This window comes from Leucopleurus acutus, assembly GCF_964270905.1.
Source record: "Leucopleurus acutus genome assembly, chromosome: 7".
Classification (NCBI taxonomy): Eukaryota; Metazoa; Chordata; class Mammalia; order Artiodactyla; family Delphinidae; genus Leucopleurus; species Leucopleurus acutus.
Genome location: NC_139150.1, coordinates 109,916,932 through 109,938,227, shown reverse-complemented (window position 1 = coordinate 109,938,227; position 21,296 = coordinate 109,916,932). Strand labels below are relative to the sequence as shown.

General features: G+C 42.5%; 1 long non-coding RNA gene across 1 annotated transcript in view; it reads left to right on the top strand.

Moving 5' to 3' along the window:
* Positions 1 to 8,371: 8,371 nt before the first annotated feature.
* LOC309964209 overlaps positions 8,372 to 21,296 on the top strand; it is a 377,990-nt gene continuing 365,065 nt past the window's right edge. The window contains exon 1 of the long non-coding RNA XR_014326336.1: positions 8,372 to 8,525. This is a non-coding gene — a long non-coding RNA (uncharacterized lncRNA). The remainder of the gene's footprint in view (positions 8,526 to 21,296) is intronic.

Below are 21,296 nucleotides of genomic sequence, written 5' to 3'. Positions count from 1 at the left end.
CCCATTTGCCCGTGGTTAGCAAAGATTAAGCTTGCCAAACTTTAATGCGGTATAAATGCCATGTTCAAGGCAAAGCAAGTGCACTGTTACAGGATCTGGCAAATCTAAAGCATTATCAACAGCTGTGGTTTTCAAATACTTTGTGAGACTGGAAAAATAAAGCACATGTGCGTTTAGAGTGGGCATTTACGCTCCCATTAATTTTTTAAAATATAATTTGCGGTTACTGGTAGTTTCACATGGTTTTATAGTTACAGTCAAGTTATGATTATATGTGATAATGGCCAGAAGGCAGAAATTGATTGAGTCCCTCATTAATTAATTAATTAAGGATTCATTGAGAGAAATCTCTGTTCAGGGACATATACTTGGTGCTAATTGTATCGAATCACTTCCCACCCCTCCCCGTCCATACTTTTGCCAGAATTGCCATGAGTATAAGTGTTCATTTGAATTTCATCCCATTCCATTTATCACCATCAAAGGACACATCTTTAGAAATAAAAAGGTCAAAAGGAAGGAGAATTGTCGTAGGGATAAGGGAGGAAAACAGCAATTCTAAATTGTTAAACAGTTGACTTCTATATAGGAGGGTTCTGTATTATGGTTCAAAGTATCTGATGTTGAAAACTATTTGAAAAGTGACAAGAAAATTGACATTTTGCTTTACCTAATGACTCGAATTGATAAGGTTTCATCATAAATATCACCGTATATGACACAGATCATTATCAATATCTTGGCTTTTCATTTTCTATTTTGAAAGTTAAATCCACTTATCACAATTACAACTCTGTACAATCAATTAAAAATTACCTGTCAGAGATTATCTGAAGTCCAGATTATCTGTGTAGGGTCAGAATTTATCCTGTTCTATAAAGAGCAGGCTCAAAGGATCACATTTCACCTTTGTGCCGGTGTTGGTTTTAGCTACCTTCAAGAAGCCCTGAGTGATCATGGTTTACTTCACAAAAAATTAAGGGGAAACTACCATGAACCTCATGACATTAGGTTGGTTGGAAAGAAAATATCATCTGAGTTATTAAAGTACTAATTGTGTACTTTAAAGTTGATTTCATTAATTTTAACTATTTTAATAATATACTTGATAGTCACAAACTTGATTTACTCAACATTGTTGCCTGGTAAAAGTCCTATGAAGATGTAATACAAAGATAAGACTTGATCCAGAATTTGCAAATCTAAGTTCCTATATGGTCTAGATGTCCAAATCATCATTTTCTTGGAGATCGGTAATTCAGTTGAACCCATGCATACTTTTTTAATTGAAATGAAATAAAGTTCCCAAGAAGCGTTGCTTAACCGTTTCAGTTCCCTGATCAATTTAGCACATTAACTTGTATAGTTGATGAAAAAAATTTTGCTGAAAAACTTAAATTTTAGGCAATCTGGGGAAATTTTATAAATTTGAAATTTAATTCAAATTATTAACAAGAAAACCTTATATTCGTTTTCCCCTTTAATGTGAATAAATGCTTTCACATAGTGTAATTCTCTTTATTTCTCGTTTGGTAATATTTGCCTTATAATATTCTGCTGTGGCTATAATCACGCTGATGGGAACTTCACACACAATTAGTTCAAATTAGGGGAGGCTTTAGGGTAAATTGAGCAGATCACCAAAACTTTAGGAATCGGAGGACACCATGAACGGCTTATTTAGCTGTGCTTGGTGGTGTTTCATACTGTAATCATTTAGCTATTTGGTTGTATGTCTCATTTCTTAACAAGATAAAAATTGTATCTTTTCCTCAGGAAGGCAAAACAGTGATATAAAGAGTTTACAGGGTAACACTTCACTCTGCTACAAATATGTATCTCCATTTTGTGTCAACATGTATCTGAAAAATGACAAATATTCTTAGCTGCTTCTTCTACTAACCCACAGTCGCCTCCTTAAGTAACATAAACTTGGGATATGTCAGGAGATCAGGATGTACACGATGGGCACAGAGCGCCCTAAAGAGCAGCTGGTATGGAACCAGGCTTCTGGACCATCATACCCAAGGTCATTTTCTATACACACTGAGCCTAAGAAATGTGTGCAGCTCCTCACTTTGATTTCACAAAGCAGACAAGCTGCTGTAGAAATTGTCAGTCATCATCTGTTTCTGCCCATTTTCCACATTCCTGTGGCAGTCATCAGAAAGAAAATTACATATACACTTTATGACTCCTGAACTGACAAAAATTTGCTGCTCTTGAAATACTTGCATGGTTCTGTAACAATGAGTAAACCCAGAAGTGGAAGTATATTTTAAAGAAAAAAAAAAAGCAGTTATCAGTGAGTTGCCAATTTCATGACCACCACTTTGACTTAACTTTTTTGGTCCTGGGGCATTCTTTCCATTTTCCAAAACATTTCTCATTACTCATTAGGAGGGTTTAGCCAGAATCTCAGAAGGCATAAGCTGTTCAAAAAGATCACAGTATGTTTTTCTTGAGTTTCATTCAGCAGCAAGGAATTTTCTGGTTGTTTTAATTGGTAGCTGGCTTCCCAGTAGTTTTCCAATGCAGTCATACTACTTCACTCCACTTAATTTAAAAGACATCCATTTCTGTGTCTCTCACACATCTACTGAATCTCTCCTACTTCCCCTAATGAGTAAGTATGGTGGCCACTGTGTCTCCAGACCTTAGTCCTTTGTGTTATTAGCTCTCTGTGCTCTTTCATTCCATTGGCCCAAGACCGATGAGATGCGAAAAAAGGCTAGATTTGCGGCATTCATTCCTTAAACCAATAGGTCTCACCAATCTTTTTTTTTTTAATTTTATTTGGTAATATAATGTAGCTTCTTTTTTTTAACATCTTTATTGGAGTATAATTGCTTTACAATGGTGTGTTAGTTTCTGCTTTACAACAAAATGAATCAGTTATATATATACATATATTCCCATATCTCTTCCCTCTTGCATCTCCTTCCCTCCCACCCTCCGTATCCCACCCCTCCAGGCGATCACAAAGCACCGAGCTAATCTCCCTGTGCTATGCGGCTGCTTCCCACTAGCTATCTACCTTACGTTTGATAGTGTATATATGTCCATGCCTCTCTCTCGCTTTGTCACAGCTTACCCTTCCCCCTCCCCATATCCTCAAGTCCATTCTCTAGTAGGTCTGTGTCTTTATTCCTGTCTTACCCCTGGGCTCTTCATGACATTTTTTTTCTTAAATTCCATATATATGTGTTAGCATACGGTATTTGTCTCTCTCTTTCTGACTTACTTCACTCTGTATGACAGACTCTAGGTCTATGCACCTCATTACAAATAGCTCAATTTCGTTTCTTTTTATGGCTGAGTAATATTCCATTGTATATATGTGCCACATCTTCTTTATCCATTCATCTGATGATGGACACTTAGGTTGTTTCCATGTCCTGGCTGTTGTAAATAGAGCTGCAATGAACATTTTGGTACATGACTCTTTTTGAATTATGGTTTTCTCAGTGTATATGCCCACTAGTGGGATTGCTGGGTCATATGGTAGTTCTATTTATAGTTTTTTAAGGAACCTCCATACTGTTCTCCACAGTGGCTGTATCAATTTACATTCCCACCAACAGTGCAAGAGGGTTCCCTTTTCTCCACACCCTCTCCAGCATTTATTGTTTCTGGATATTTTGATGATGGCCATTCTGACTGGTGTGAGATGATATCTCATTGTAGTTTTGATTTGCATTTCTCTAATGATTAGTGATGTTGAGTGTTCTTTCATGTGTTTGTTGGCAGTCTGTATATCTTCTTTGGAGAAATGTCTATTTAGGTCTTCTGCCCATTTTTGGATTGGGTTGTTTGTTTTTTTCTTATTGAGCTGCATGAGCTGTTTATATATTTTGCAGATTAGTCTTTTATCAGTTGCTTCATTTGCAAATACTTTCTCCCATTCTGAGGGTTGTCTTTTGGTCTTGTTTATGGTTTCCTCTGCTGTGCAAAAGCTCTGAAGTTTCATTAGGTCCCATTTGTTTATTTTTGGTTTTATTTCCATTTCTCTAGGAGGTGGGTCAAAAAGTATCTTGCTGTGATTTATGTCATAGAGTGTCCTGCCTATGTTTTCCTCTAAGAGTTTGATAGTGTGTGGCCTTACATTTAGGTCTTTAATCCATTTTGAGCTTTTTTGTGTGTATGGTGTCAGGGAGTGATCTAATTTCATACTTTTACATGTACCTGTCCAGTTTTCCCAGCACCACTTGTTGAAGAGGCTGTCCTTTCTCCACTGTACATTCCTACCTCCTTTATCAAAGATAAGGTGACCATATGTGCATGGGTTTATCTCTGGGCTTTCTATCCTGTTCCATTGATCTGTCTTTCTGTTTTTGTGCCAGTATCATACTGCCTTGATTACTGTAGCTTTGTAGTATAGTCTGAAGTCAGGGAGCCTGATTCCTCCAGCTCCGTTTTTCGTTCTCAAGATTGCTTTGGCTATTCGGGGTCTTTTGTGTTTCCATACAAATTGTGAAATTTTTTGTTCTAGTTCTGTGAAAAATGCCGGTGGTAGTTTGATAGGGATTGCATTGAATCTGTAGATTGCTTTGGGTAGTAGAGTCATTTTCACAATGTTGATTCTTCCAATTCAAGAACATGCTATATCTCTCCATCTATTTGTATCATCTTTAATTTCTTTCATCAGTGTCTTATAATTTTCTGCATACAGGTCTTTTGTCTCCTTAGGTAGGTTTATTCCTAGATATTTTATTCTTTTTGGTGCAATGGTAAATGGGAGTGTTTTCTTGATTTCACTTTCAGATTTTTCGTCATTAGTGTATAGGAATGCCAGAGATTTCTGTGCATTAATTTTGTATCCTGCTACTTTACCAAATTCATTGATTAGCTCTAGTAGTTTTCTGGTAGCATCTTTAGGATTCTCTATGTATACTATCATCTCATCTGCAAACAGTGACAGCTTTACGTCTTTTCCAATTTGGATTCCTTTTATTTCGTTTTCTTCTCTGATTGCTGTGGCTAAAACTTCCAAAACTATGTTGAATAAGAGTGGTGAGAGTGGGCAACCTTGTCTTGTTCCTGATCTTAGTGGAAATGCTTTCAGTTTTTCACCATTGAGGATGATGTTGGCTGTGGGTTTGTCATATATGGCCTTTATTATATTGAGGAAAGTTCCCCCTTTGCCTACTTTCTGCAGGATTTTTATCATAAATGGGTGTTGAATTTCGTCGAAAGCTTTCTCTGCATCTATTGAGTTGATCATATGGTTTTTCTCCTTCAATTTGTTAATATGGTGTATCACGTTGATTGATTTGCGTATATTGAAGAATCCTTGCATTCCTGAAATAAACCCCACTTGATCATGGTGTATGATCCGTTTAATGTGTTGTTGGATTCTGTTTGCTAGTATTTTGTTGAGGATTTTTGCATCTATGTTCATCAGTGATATTGGCCTGTAGTTTTCTTTCTTTGTGACATCCTTGTCTGGTTTTGGTATCAGGGTGATGGTGGCCTCGTAGAATGAGTTTGAGAATGTTCCTCCCTCTGCTATATTTTGGAAGAGTTTGAGAAGGATGGGTGTTAGCTCTTCTCTAAATGTTTGATAGAATTTACCTGTGAAGCCATCTGGTCCTGGGCTTTTGTTTGTTGGAAGATTTTTAATCACAGTTTCAATTTCAGTGCTTGTGATTGGCCTGTTCATATTTTCTTTTTCTTCTTGATTCAGTCTTGGCAGGTTGTGCATTTCTAAGAATTTTTCCATTTCTTCCAGGTTGTCCTTTTTATTGGCATAGAGTTGCTTGTAGTAATCTCTCATGATCTTGTGTATTTCTACAGTGTCAGTTGTTACTTCTCCTTTTTCATTTCTAATTCTATTGATTTGAGTCTTCTCCCTTTTTTACTTGATGAGTCTGGCTAATGGTTTATCAATTTTGTTTATCTTCTCAAAAAACCAGCATTTAGTTTTATAGATCTTTGCTATCGTTTCCTTCATTTCTTTTTCATTTATTTCTGATCTGATTTTTCTGATCTGATTTTTATGATTTTTATGATTTTATGATTTCTTTTCTTCTGCTAACTTTGGGGGTTTTTTGTTCTTCTTTCTCCAATTGCTTTAGGTGCAAGGTTAGGTTGTTTATTCGAGATGTTTCCTGTTTCCTAGGGTAGGATTGTATTGCTATAAACTTCCCTCTTAGAACTGCTTTTGCTGCATCCCATAGATTTTGGATTGTCGTGTCTCCATTGTCATTTGTTTCTAGGTATTTTTTAATTTCCTCTTTGATTTCTTCAGTGATCACTTCATTATTAAGTAGTGTATTGTTTAGCCTCCATGTGTTTGTATTTTTTACAGATCTTTTCCTGTAATTGATATCTAATCTCATAGTGTTGTGGTCAGAAAACAAACTTGATACAATTTTGATTTTCTTAAATTTACCAAGGCTTGATTTGTGACCCAAGATATGATCTATCCTGGAGAATGTTCCATGAGCACTAGAGAAAAATGTGTATTCTGTTGTTTTTGGATGGAATGTCCTATAAATATCAATTAAGTGCATCTTGTTTAATGTATCATTTAAAGCTTGTGTTTCCTTATTTATTTTCATTTTGGATGATCTGTCCATTGGTGAAAGTGGGGTGTTAAAGTCCCCTACTATGAATGTGTTACTGTCGATTTCCCCTTTTATGGCTGTTAGTATTTGCCTTGTGTATTGAGGTGCTCCTATGTTGGGTGCATAAATATTTACAATTGTTATATCTTCTTCTTGGATCGATCACTTGATCATTACGTAGTGTCCTTCTTTGTCTCTTCTAATAGTCTTTATTTTGAAGTCTATTTTATCTGATATGAGAATTGCTACTCCAGCTTTCTTTTGGTTTCCATTTGCATGAAATGTCTTTTTCCACCCCCTTACTTTCAGTCTCTATGTGTCTCTAGGTGTGAAGTGGGTCTCTTGTAGACAGCATATATATGGGTCTTGTTTTTGTATCCATTCAGCCAATCTGTGTCCATTGGTGGGAGCATTTAGTCCATTTACATTTAAGGTAATTATCGTTATGTATGTTCCTATTCCCATTTTCTTAATTGTTTTGGGTTCGTTATTGTAGGTCTTTTCCTTCTCTTGTGCTTCTTGCCTAGAGAAGCTCCTTTAGCAGTTGTTGTAGAGCTGGTTTTGTAGTGCTGAACTCTCCCAGCTTTGGCTTGTCTGTAAAGGTTTTAATTTCTCCATCAAATCTGAATGAGATCCTTGCTGGGTAGAGTAATCTTGGTTGCAGGTTTTTCTCCTTCATCACTTTAAATATATCCTGCCAGTCCCTTCTGGCTTGCAGAGTTTCTGCCGAAAGATCAGCTCTTAACCTTATGGGGATTCCCTTGTGTGTTATTTGTTGTTTTTCCCTTGCTGCTTTTAATATATTTTCTTTGTATTTTATTTTTGACAGTTTGATTAATATGTGTCTTGGTGTATTTCTCCTTGGATATATCCTGTATGGGACTCTCTGTGCTTCCTGGACTTGATTAACTATTTCCTTTCCCATATTAGGGAAGTTTTCAACTATAATCTCTTCAAATATTTTCTCAGTCCCTTTCTTTGTCTCTTCTTCTTCTGGAACCCCTATAATTCGAATGTTGGTGCATTGGATGTTGTCCCAGAGGTCTCTGAGACTGTCCTCAGTTCTTTACATTCTATTTTCTTTATTCTGCTCTGCAGTAGTTATTTCCACTATTTTATCTTCCAGGTCACTTATCCGTTCTTCTGCCTTAGTTATTCTGCTATTGATCCCATCTACAGTATTTTTCATTTCATTTATTGTTTTGTTCATCATTGTTTGTTTCATCTTTAGTTCTTCTAGGTCCTTGTTAAATGTTTCTTTCTTTTTGTCTATTCTATTTCCAAGATTTGGAATCATCTTTACTATCATTATTCTGAATTCTTTTTCAGGTAGACTATTTCCTCTTCATTTGTTAGGTCTGGTGGGTTTTTATCTTGCTCCTTCATCTGCTGTGTGTTTTTCTGTCTTCTCATTTTGCTTATCTTACTGTGTTTGGGGTCTCCTTTTTGCAGGCTGCAGGTTCGTAGTTCCCGTTGTTTTTGATGTCTGTCCCCAGTGGCTAAGGTTGGTTCAGTGGGTTGTGTAGGCTTCCTGGTGGATGGGACTAGTGCCTGTGTTCTGGTGGATGAGGCTGGATCTTGTCTTTCTGGTGGGCAGGTCCACGTCTGGTGGTGTGTTTTGGGGTGTCTGTGGACTTTTTATGATTTTAGGCAGCCTCTCTGCTAATGGGTGGGGGTGTGTTCCTGTCTTGCTAGTTGTTTGGCATTGGATGTTCAGTACTGTAGCTTGCTGGTCGTTGAGTGAAGCTCGGTGCTGGAGTTGAGATGGAGATCTCTGCGGGATTTTCGCCATTTGATATTATGTGGAGCTGGGAGGTCTCTTGTGGACCAGTGTCCTGAAGTTGGCTCTCCCACCTCAGAGGCACAGCACTGACTCCTGGCTGCAGCACCAAGAGCCTTTCATCCACATGGCTCAGAATAAAAGGGAGAAAAAGTAGAAAGAAAGAAGTAGTAGAAGTAGAAACAAAGAAAGAAAGAAAGGAGGGAGGAAATGAGGGAGGGAGGAAGGAAGGAAGGAAGGAGGGAAGGAAGGAAAAAAGAAAGAAGATAAAATAAAGTAAGATAAAATATAATAAAGTTATTAAAATAAAAAATTATTATTAAGAGAGGAAAAAAAAACGGACGGATAGAGCCCTAGGACAAATGGTGGAAGCAAAGCTATACAGAAAAAATCTCACACAGAAGCATATGCCTACACACTCACAAAAAGAGGAAAAGGGGAAAATATCATAAATCTTGCTCTCAAAGTCCACCTCCTCAATTTGGGATGATTCATTGTCTAAAGGAGGGAAGGAAGGAAAGAAAGAACGAAGATAAAGTAAAATAAAATAAAGTTATTAAAATAAAAAGTAATTATTAAGAAAAAAAATTAAAAACAAAAAAAACCCCAGAAAAACGGACAGATAGAACCCTAGGACAAATGGTGGAAGCAAAGCTATACAGACAAAATCTCACACAGAAGCATACACATACACACAAAAAAAGGAAAAGGGGAAAAAATCATATATCTTGCTCTCAGAGTCCACCTCCTTAAGTTGGAGTGATTGGTTGTCTATTCATGTATTCCACAGATGCAGGGTACATCAAGTTGATTGTGGAGCTTTAATCCGTTGTTTCTGAGGCTGCTGGGAGAGATTTCCCTTTCTCTTCTTTGTTCTCACAGCTCCCAGGGGTTCAGCTTTGGATTTGGCCCCGCCTCTATGTGTAGGTCGCCGGAGGGCGTCTGTTCTTCGCTCAGACAGGGTGGCGTTAAAGGAGCCGCTGATTCAGGGGCTCTGGCTCACTCAGGCCGGGGGGAGGGAGGGGCACGGAGTGCGGGGCGGGCCTGCGGCGGCAGAGGCCAGCATGACGTTGCACCAGCCTGAGGCGCGCCGTGCGTTCTCCCGGGGGAGTTGTCCCTGGATCCTGGGACCCTGGCAGTGGCGGGCTTCACAGGCTCATGGGAGGGGGGTGTGGATAGTGACCTGTGCTCGCACACAGGCTTCTTGGTGGTGGCAGCAGCAGCCTTAGCGTCTCATGCCCGTCTCTGGGGTCCGCGCTATTAGCCGCGGCTCGCGCCCGTCTCTGGAGCTCCTTGAAGCGGAGCTGTTAATCCCCTCTCCTCGCGCACCAGGAAACAAAGAGGGAAGAAAAAGTCTCTTGCCTCTTCGGCAGGTCCAGACTTTTCCCCGGACTCCCTCCCGGCTAGCCGTGGCACACTAACCCCTTCAGGCTGTGTTCACTTTGCCAACCCCAGTCCTCTCCCTGCGCTCCGACCGAAGCCCGAGCCTCAGCTCCCAGCCCCGCCCGCCCCGGCGGGTGAGCAGACAAGCCTCGGGCTGGTGAGTGCCGGTCGGCACCGATCCTCTGTTCGGCAATCTCTCTGCTTTGCCCCCCGCACCCCTGTTGCTGTGCTCTCCTCCGTGGCTCCGAAGCTTTCCCCCTCCGCCACCCGCAGTCTCCGCCCGCGAAGGGGCTTCCTAGTGTGTGGAAACCTTTACTCCTTCATAGCTCCCTCCCACTGGTGCAGGTCCCGTCCCTATTCTTTTGTCTCTGTTTATTCTTGTTTCTTTTGCCCTACCCAGGTACGTGGGGAGTTTCTTGCCTTTTGGGAGGTCTGAGGTCTTCTGCCAGCGTTCAGTAGGTGTTCTGTAGGAGTTTTTCCACATGTAGATGTATTTCTGGTGTATCTGTGAGGAGAAAGGTGATCTCCGCGTCTTACTCTTATGCCATCTTCCCGGAAAAACCTCTCACCAATCTTTTATCTTACTGTGTAAGCCCTCCAGTGCCAATCCACCCGTGGAATAATAAGAATATCTCTTCTCTTGTTGCCTTCTGCCTTCCCCTCCCCGCCCCTGTGACTTCTCCTGGGACCTAAGAGGGTGTTTCCCAATGGCTATAATAATAATAAGCAGTATTTATTGAGCATTCTGAAGCATTTCCCAGACAATTCAAGAACTTTACACGTAGAGCAGGCCTAGGTATTGACACCTCTGCTGCCACTTCTATGCCATCACTCCCATGCCATCAGGGGCTGAGACCCCAAACCAAAAGTTCTCCTGGGGAAGAACTTTTAATTGCCAGACTTAGCAAATAGAATTACAGAAATGCCAGTGAAACTTGAATTTCAGATAAACAATGGGAAAAAATTTAGTGTAAGCATGTCCCAAATATTGCATGAGAGGTACTTATATTTGAAAATGATGTATTGTTTATATATCCTTGCTTCTCCCAAACCAGGTCACTGGCTCTACCTCACTCTCGAGCTTTCTGTGATAACTCACTCCCAAAACATGGGGAAGTGAGTGTTCAAAAAGCTCTCCTTGGAATAAACAATATAAAAATTCCTTGATTGTACAATTCTAGGTGTGTCCAGGAAGCCCCTGTGCAAACGTAGGTTTGGAGGCAGCATGTTATAGCAACAAGCACACAGGCTTTGGAATAAAACAGATCTGTGTTGCCTGACAGCCCTACCACTACTGCCTGTAGGACTCTGGGTAAGGGCTTTAATCCTCCTATGATGCAGTGTCCTCCTTTATAGTAAAAAGAGAATAAGACTTAAATTGTAAGGTTGTGCATTAGTTTTCTAGGGCTGCTGTAACAAAGTACCACAAACTGGGTGTCTTAAACAACAGAAATGAGTTGTCTCACGGTCTGGAGACTGGAAGTTTGGAATCAAGGTGCTGGCAGGGCTGATTTCTCCTGAGGCTGTGAGGGAAGGGTTTGCTCCAGGTCTGTGTCCTCAGATAGTAGACAGCTGTCTTTATATTCACATGGCATTCTTCCTGTGTGTGTCTCTGTGTCCAAATTTCCCTTTTTTTTAATAAGGATGTCAGTCATCGTGGATGAGGGTCTTCCCTGATACATCACCTTGACCTAATTACCTTTGTAAAGACTTTATCTCCAAATAAGGTCCCACTTTGAGGTACTGTGAGTCTGGGCTCCAGTGTATCTTTTTGGGGGAGCAAAATTCGACTCATAACAGGTTGCCAAAAGAATGGAATATGGTAATTTACATGAGGCACCTAACGGAAACTCTGGATTATAATACTTAAGAAATAGCAGCTTTTATAGTTATTATTAACAGTTCTGTGTTCTGTTGTTTTGTAATGATCTTATGAATACACAGTTACTCTCTGGGATTAACGGACACATATATAGAAGGTCTAGGTGGGGAAAATGTGTAAGTATCTGGAAAATCTTAGACGTAAGAATCAAATATTGAGGACTTCCCTGGTAGTGCAGTGGTTAAGAATCCGCCTGCCAATGCAGGAGACACAGGTTCGAGCCCTGGTCCGGGAAGATCCCACATACCATGGAGCAACTAAGCTTGTGAGCCACAACTACTGAGCCTGTGCTCTAGAACCTGCGAACCACAACTACTGAGCCCACGCACATAGAGCCCATGCTCCGCAACAAGAGAAACCTCCGCAGTGAGAAGCCCGTGCACCGCAACGAAGAGTAGCCCCTGCTCACCACGACTAGAGAAAGCCCGCACGCAGCAATGAAGACCCAACGCGGCCAAAAATAAATAAATAACTTTATTTTAAAAAAAGAATCAGGGCTTCCCTGGTGGCACAGTGGTTGGGACTCCGCCTGCCGATGCAGGGGACACGGGTTCGTGCCCCGGTCCGGGAAGGTCCCACATGCTGCGGAGCGGCTGGGCCCGTGAGCCATGGCTGTTGAGCCTGCGTGTCTGGAGCCCGTGCTCCGCAACGGGAGAGGCCGCAGCAGTGAGGCCCGCATACCGCAGGAAAAAAAAAAAAAGGAATCAAATATTGAGAGTAAAGGACTTTATGTTTCTGTATGTGTTTGGGGTAGAGGGGAGAGAAAGAGCAGGGACATAAGATAGATGGTGAATAGAGGTGATAGGATTTAACTGTCCAGACTGACACATGTTGAATTAACACTCCATTTTACTTCACTTTGAAAACAGAGTCAGTGAGAGACAGAATCAAAGTTTACCCTTGAAAAATACAATCTGCCAGAAACAGAATCATTGTGTTTTTTAGAGCAAAAAAAAAGTCATCAGAGAACCAGTCACTCAATTCTGATGACAGAAAAAGTCAGACTGTAATTATTCTACAAACAGCATTACTTGGAAAATGTTTACTAAAGCAACAGTTTCAAGCCTCTGTGGGATTTAAAAGTGGTGCATTTTCTGTGGCACCTTTTATTTCAATGTATTATTTGAACAGAGATTCTCACTGCTAATAAAACTAGAAAGGAGAAAATTGCATTTGTTAGTTCGTGAAGAGAGACACCCCGTTTGATCTTGGACATTTCCCTCCAGGATACCCTCTGTGCGGCTGGGTTACTAAGACAACGGAGTGGAATGTGTGGCAGGGAGATTGGGTCTTCAGTACCATGAAGAAGGGTGATTATTTAAGGAGTCTGGCCTCCGTTAAGAATAAAACAAGAGGGGGCTTCCCTGGTGGCACAGTGGTTAAGAATCCGCCTGCCAATTCAGGGGACATGGGTTCAAGCCCTGGGCCGGGAAGATCCCACATGCTGCGGAGCAGCTAAGCCCGTGCACCACAACTGCTGAGCCTGCGCTCTAGACCCTGCGAGCCACAACTACTGAAGCCCGTGCACCTGAGAGCCTTGCTCTACAACAAGAGAAGCCACTGCAATGAGAAACCCACGCACCGCAACGAAGAGTAGCCCCTGCTTACCACAACTAGAGAAAGCCCGCGTGCAGCAGCAAAGACCCAACGCAGCCAAAAATAAATAAATTAATTTTTTAAAAAAGAAAAAGAATAGAAGAGGAAATATGTTTGCTTTGCAGAAGAAAGGATTTAGGCTGGATCCAAATACTGTCTGTATTGGTAATCAGTAAAACAGATGCCCAAGAGGGGCTAAGTAATACCAGTCCTAAGAAGGTCTATAAAATTATGATAGAAATTGCATTTTAGTAGTATTTGAAAATCGTATTGCCTTATGAATCTTCTATCCAGCATATGAGATTTGCATAGGGTAATGCAGCCTGAGGCTCTCATGTGTTTGCAGATTCTCAGGGTTTTACTTCCCATCTTCTTTCCCCCATAGGTCAGGCTAAACAGAAGAGTTTCCTTTAAGTCTCACTTTGGGAGGGGATAAATGTTTTCAGTTCTCCCCTTTCACAGATGTATAGTAATTCAAGGGTTCTTTATTTGAGGGTGTTAGGTCCAAATTTCTGCCCCTCGTGGACCCCAAAATTTGCCTCCTGTACTTTCATAGACATTAAAACTCAAACCCATTGTTAAACCCAGAACAGTCAAAATATCAGTTTCTGGAGTATTTCCCTTACTTTACTATTAGCGCTTAAAAGCATACTTGTTATATTTTTGTCCAGTACATCTCAGTGATCTGTAGTAAGAGGGTTTTCAGGTTATCTAATCAGCACTATTGCTAGCAGTGAAAGTCCTGTGTTGTTTTTCATGTATTTATACTTTGAACATTTCCTTATTTTTTGTCAAGATTCCTTTGTGTATATAGTCAGTTCTGAATATGAACTTGCTTGATAACCACTTCTGATCCTATATAGACTTACACTGAAAATACCTTCTTAGGCAAAGTGTAAAGAAGATTTGTGCAAGGTCAGCTTCAGGTTGCCCTCCCCCTGGTTTAAGGTTTGAATTTGGACTGTCTGGAGGGCCTAGATTCCCTAACAAAATAGTTTGAAATGCAGTCTCAGGCCGATAACAATCCTGGAGTCTTCAATAAAAGTTATTAAAAGCCTTCTCTAGAAAGGTGTATTTTCAGCCCTACACAGAATTCCTATAGACAGTCTCACCAAAATGAACTTGCAATTCTAAATTACAAAATATATGAAAGAAACAATCCCGAATCATCAGTAATAACAACCTGTATAATTAGACCTTAAGAATTTCAGGAAAAATATTTTAAGTACATTTAAAATTGTTAAAGAGAAAAAGCAAACGCTGAAATATTTACAAGGAGTAGTTTTTCAAGCCTACATAGGGGTTAACTTGTAGGCTCTCCCATAGGTCATTTTACTCAGGGCCAGAGTTCCGCTTATGGGCAGGAGGGCACTCTGTTATTTTCAGAGTGAACCCTGTACATGCTAGGGTTCAGTAAGCAGAACTAAACTTGGGAACGGGAGCCACTGCTGGCCTTCAGTCATGGGCCTCTGAGCAAAGGGAAATTTAAATTTGTATTCCAGCTGAAGTCAAGTTTGGAAAGCAAACTGATTAATTCCAAAAGGGTAGAAAGAGTGAGAATCAAGCGAACAAGAAGCAAGACAAAAGCCAGCGAATTTAGGAGGTGGACAAGGTGCTGTTCTTTCAGTCAAAAGCATACAAGTGGAAGCAACCTTCATAGGTCACCTTCACAGGAGGCTGTGGTTGGGAACTAGCTTGGGGGATATTCAGAAGTGTTGTTTTGACTGTGAAGTAAGGCCGGATCTGCTGAAAGAAATCTAATTTCAGAAAGAGACTGTGTCTGCTAGGGTGTTAATAGGAGATTCTAATCCCTGGAACTATACATATTTAACTGGGCTTGGTTTCTCCTGTCTCTGCCCCAGGAACTTCTGTCCTTTGTTATGTGGATGCTGGACACAAAGCTACCAGAGACTCTGTCTCAACTGATCAGCTTCCAGATGAATGGGACAGAAATGTTTCTCAGAACTAGAATTGGGCCAGAATGTTTTAATATGAATCTAGTGCTACATCAGGTCTGTAGATAGCAAGTCATGATGAAAAGAAATAGGCTGGGGCTTCCCTGGTGGCGCAGTGGCTGAGAGTCTGCCTGCCGATGCAGGGGACACAGGTTTGTGCCCTGGTCTGGGAAGATCCCATGTGCCGCAGAGCGGCTGGGCCCGTGAGCCATGGCCGCTGAGCCTGTGCGTCCGGAGCCTGTGCTCTGCAGCGGGAGAGACCACGGCAGTGAGAGGCCCACGTACCGCAAAAAAAAAAAAAAAAGAAATAGGCTGAAGTCATGTGATAGCTACTTGCATCCACATTTAAGTGTTTGGAATTTTTGGTACCTGTTTTTAGGGTACAGAATGGAATAAATAGGATACATTAAATAAATTTTATTTAAATAAATAAATAAATAAATAAATAAAATAAATAAAATAAATAAATAAATAAATTAAATAAATAAATAAAATAAATAAATAAAATCAATTCAAACTGCTTTTGCGTATGAAATTTCCAGAGAGGAAAGAGCTGTCTTCATGAATGAAATCCAGCTCAAAAGTAAAAGCCAGATTAGCATAACTTGATGTGTGTGGGGGATATGTCTATGAGTTGGAAACATTCTAGTTGAACAGGGATAATTTAGAGCCAGTTTCCAGGGGGTCTAGAAAATCATCAAGCAGCTGTTTTTTCTTCCTTCCCTCCACCCTCTTCCCCTCCCTCCCCTCTCTGTCTTCCCTGTCTCCTCCCCCTCTCTCCGTCCTGGTTGCTCCTTTTCTCTCAGCATCTGCCTTTGCAGACAACCTCTCAACCCCGATGTCTGCATCTGCCACAGAGAGTTTTGCTGCCCTGCACCCTCTGTTTCCGGGTCAGCCTGTGTCAGGTGTTAAATCAGATGCCTCTTCCAGCCTGAGGCAGGGATGGAGGAGGTTGAAATAATCAGAGTCCTAAAAGTGATGGAAAGGTAGAGAGTGGAGTTGCCTTTTACCTCCTTGAATAAAAGTGGAGCTGCCCTTCGCCCCATGGGGTAATTGTCAAGCTACTCTGTGTGTTTAAGGGCAGTGGGCACCCAGGTCTCTCTGTGATGCTCTGTGCAGTTCCATGGAACACTTCCCCGTTTCTCTCAGATTATGTCGAGGCTGGTGGTCTTTGTTATGGCTCATGGTTAGTGATTCTTCTGGAGGTTGAGTAAGGAATTCTTTTCCTCACAGCATGGTGAAGGGCAGGGGGGATGTCCCCTTTACAGATAAGAGGAACCATGAAAGTGAAATAGTTAGACTCAATACTTTGCAGATAGAATTCTGTTTTTCTTCCTATTTCACTTCTATATGTTATTTTTTTCCAGCTCCAGAAGGTAACAGATAAAAAAGCAGTTTGCGCTGAGGTGTAGTGCATTTTTTAGAATGGCATTTACAACACAGTTCGCGTGCTCTAAGGAATATTATATCCAAAAAAATAAGGAATTCATACTAAATAAATTTGAGAAATAATTAACAAAGTAAAGCAGGATCCTTTACTGTAGGACTTCTCAGATCCTTCAATATGCTAATGGCATTGGTTTTCCCAAATTCATTTGACCATCAGAAAAGCAGCCGCAGGGACTTCCCTGGTGGTCTAGTGGTTAAGACTCCACGCTTCCAATGCAGGGGGTGCGGGTTCAATCCCTGGTCAGGGCACTAAGAGCCCACATGCTGTAGGGTGCAGCCAAAAAAAAAGTAAAAAAAAAAAAGCAGCCGCAGAAACAAAAGCTTTTAACCTTGTTTCTGCCAATGCAATCATCCCTGCTCTCTTGACCCAAAGGTTCATCTGATGCTGTGCTTGACCAAGACACTGCCCACCCAGCCCCCATCCCTCTCCAGACCTTCCCTTCTCTACTCTGTTTTGTGACACAGGGGCCAAGACTCTGGAGACCATCCTTTGTGCTGGTCAGGTGGCTTCCTACTGATGCACCCAAGACGGAGACTGGGCAGCGGAAGGGAGAGGGGTTTTCCTTCTTCCCTTTTGTTTGCTGCTTCTGGGTGTCAGCCTATCAATGGCTCTTTACCAGGCAGCAGTGGCTGGTTGCTGTCTTCAACCTCTCTCCATGGTCCCAGAACCTCACTGCGATCCATCTGAGTAGCAGTGGTCCCAGGGAGTCAGAGCCCCAGATCCAAGAGGCCTCTCCTCCCACCTCCTGAGGTACCAGTGTTACTGAACTCAGGTTCAGCTGCTCACTGCTCAGAAGCCAATCATTGGAGAGGCAAGTGTCAGTAGAGGGGAAAGGTGCTTTAATCAGAAAAGCTGGCAATCTGGGGAGAAGGTGGACTTGTGTCCAGAGACCAGCTCTGAAGATTCTGCTCAGCCATGACAGTTTTTCCAGGAGAAAAGGGGGAAGAATCTCAGGGAATCATCAAGGCAGGAGGCTGGGTTCTGCATCTCCATTGTGTGCAGACTGGCTGAGTCTCTCTTCAGATGGTATCTTGTCTGAGTGATCTGCCAGCAGGATGGCTAAGGGGGCTACTGCGGCTAGACAGCTAGTCATTCTTTAACTACTTCATTCTTCATTCTTTTTATCTAGGAAAAGAATCAACAGGTCAGGCAAATCATGGTGTGCATTCAGGAGAGCATAAGTCAGGGTGTAGTTTCTATTGGTTAGTGACCTCATTCCTATAATTCGGTCTTTAAGGTTAAAGAGGGACAGAAATGAGTAAACAGGAAAGGGGCAAAAGAGCTGCTTTCAGTTCCCCACTGTTAAATATCATCCCATTTCTGTGGAATTAGGGGCGAATGTCCATCTTCTGTAACTGCTTCATGCTGACATTGGGCGCCTTCTCAGAGTGGAAGATGTCAACATGGGTATGTAGCATCTCTTTGCTGACAATTCTAGTTGCCCGTTTACATGTACGGGTAGAGCAAGCTATAATTATTTTGATGCCACAAAGGTACAGATTATTATGAGCAATAATATTAGTGCCATTCTCTTGAGGCCAGTGCTTGGAACTGTGCTAGCCACAGATTCAGTGCTGCTCAGGGTGGAGCAGCTTGTGTCGTGCTCTCTGGTGGCTGTTACAGTATCTGTAAAACAGCTCAGGAATACCCATCAGACACTGAGTCTGTGACTCTGTTGTCCTAATCATTAACTACTGGAGCCTACGCTTTTGTGACTCAGGGAAGCCTGGGAGATGAGCTTTTCCACAAACAAGAGGCAGGGGACATGAGGGGCGTTTGTACTTGTGGGGACGGGGCTGCGGGGTTCTCTGCATTCCACCAGCAGTGGCTCAGCCAGGCCCTACCCTGAGACTTGGGTTCCAGCCCTATGTGGCCCTCAGTCAACTTCCAGGTCTGGTGACTCCAACTCTTCCCCAAGAGTGGAAGCTGCTTCCTACCTGTCTCTGTATCCTAGTGTCCTGTTTTGCTTTTTTCGTCTTCTAACGTCTGTAACAGACTTCCTGTATCAAATCCCCTCTGTTGCAATACCTAGTGTGGTGTCTGTCTTCCTGACTGGACCTCGATGGAAAAAGAATGCACATGAGAGCTTCCTCTGCAGAGGAGTGTCTTTGGAGACAGAAGGAGGGTGGGAGAGTGGATAGAGGGGGCAGGGAGGAAACTCCTGGAATTCTTTCCTTGAATCTAAAGCAGTGTTTTCCAAACCTTACAGGTTTAAGTGAACTCAAATGAATTTAATCTAGGAAATTTCACAGCATGCCTTGAGATAGTAGGAGACATTCTGGGGTGCTATTAAAATAGAATTATTAATTGCTTTCTCATCTCCTAAGTTACTCAGCAATTTTAGTAAAAGTGGAATGAAATGTCTCTTTCTGCACGACTGTATCTGCCACACCTATAAACTGCGAATTAGTCATTCCAAGACAGTGGAAGAAGACACTTAGTAGAGGGTTGGAATTGGGAGTAAAACACAAGCAGTACCTTCCAAATGGAACCTCCAAAGATACATTTTTAAATAATTGGTTTTTAAAAATAACTAAACTAGGGCTTCCCTGGTGGCGCAGAGGATAAGAATCCGCCTGCCAATGCAAGGGACACAGGTTCAGTCCCTGGTCCGGGAAGATCCCACATGCCGCAGAGCAACTAAGCCCGTGCGCCACAACTACTGAGCCTGTGCTCTAGAGCCCACGAGCCACAACTACTGAAGCCCACGTGCCTAGAGCCTGTGCTCTGCAACAAGAGAAGCCACCGCAATGAGAAGCCCGCACACCACAACCAAGAGTAGACCCCGCTCGCCACAACTAGAGAAAGCACACACGCAGCAATGAAGACCCAACACAGCCAAAAGTAAATAAATGAAAAACAAAACAAAACAAAAAACACTAAACTAAGTTCTAGTTTTCAAATATGGATGATCATTAGAATCATCTGGGGGAGGATTAAAAATACAGAGTGCAGAAACTGACCCTATGACCAGGATTCAGACTCTCCCAGTTTGGGGCCCCGGAACTGGTATTTTTTGAAACCTCATGTGAACAAGGGGTTCTGATAATCAACAGGTTTAGGATCCATTATTATATAGAATTTAAAATTTTCTATTTTTGTTTTTTTAACACTTAGATTCAGAATTCAGTCTTTTGGGATTTTTTCCACTAAAGGTCTGAGCGAGGAGCAGAGCTGACATTCTCTATCCTGGCGGGGCAGCTAGAGGAGACAGAAGGCAGCGGAGCTCCCCTCTGAGACTGGCTTTTGAAGGGCTTTTGATCATCTCCACCCCCTGCCAGAGCCAATCACGGATGTCAGAGCCCAGGCAGCTGTGGCAGCTCAGTTTCCATGGCAACACCGCCTCTGTCAGGAAGCTGGGATTCCCTGATCCCTGGGCCTTTCCCCCATCAGCGCTGAGCTTTTCCCAACTGCAGGATCCTAAGAATGACCAGGCATCTGGCTCCTTCAAGAAACAGCCTCAAATGTCCATAGATCCTTCCAGGACCTTATCAAGTCCCTGGAAAAGGAAATAAAGGAAAGAACATAGCCAGGGTCAGCAGCAAGGAGTCTCATTTACCTGTAGCCGGGTCAGTTTTCTTGCTTGGTGACTTTGAAATGAAATACAGAGCAGAGGAGAGCCTCAGTATGAAAAACAAACCAACAAGCAAACAAACACCTACCGTTTATGAAAAGAGTGCAGAAGGGTGTCCCCTCTTCCTGCTGCCTCCTGGCCACCTGTTGCAGCATTGAGGAAGTCAGGAACTTTCTGCTCACAGCCAGAGGAAAGGACACCAGGTCTGTTAAGATCAAGAAAAATAAGGATCACGTGAAGGTGGGAGTTGAGTGCAGCGGTGCCCTTTACATGGTGGGTGTCACAGACCAAGGGAAGGCAGAGAAGAGAGGCAGCCCTGACCTAGGGTTGCAGCTGAAGCCACCAGTCCTGCTGATTTAAGTATGTTAGAATTTCAACAGTTCAGACAAGCTAATTTTTTAAAGGGATGAAGAGGCTGCTTGTCTTCCAGCTGAGCTGGCCCGTCACCTGTGCCGCCCAGCATGGCTGATGTTGGTGGGGACTTAGAGCGGAAGAGCGGGTCCTGGATGTGATCCGGAAACTCACCAGGTGTGTGGCTTCGCAGTAGTGGAATCTGTCGACATGAACAGTCCTCAGCACGTTGGGTGATTCGAGTGCACTTTCATGATTCCCTCTCATTTTACCCCCTTGCTATTTCCACACGCCACAGGAATCCCTCACTCCCCTCTGAATTGTGTGCCGCTGGAGATGGATGCTCGGACCTCCCACTCAGGCGGGGCAGTCCCAGCGCCACCAACTCACAGGACCTATTGTTCGTCCATTCCTTACCCAGTGCTGTCACTGCAGCCCGGCGCTGCAGCCCAGCCGGGAGGGCAGGAAACCAGTCCCCCAACAGCCATCCATCACGCTTGTAAACGCTCTGTATTTTACTAAGTTCCATCAAAGTTCACGTATACACCGAAGCAAAACAATCCTCCTCTATGCATTCTTTTTTTCTCAACCTATATGCAGCCCACAGACGCACATGAAATATTCGCGGGTGTGTGCTGGGAGCTCTTGAAGCCCTGCGCGCATCTGTGCAGTGGTGCGTGTGCGCACCAGGCCGCGTGCCAGGGCGCACAGGACACCTGGTGCCGGGCGGGACCGCCTCCTGCACAGGCTGCACAC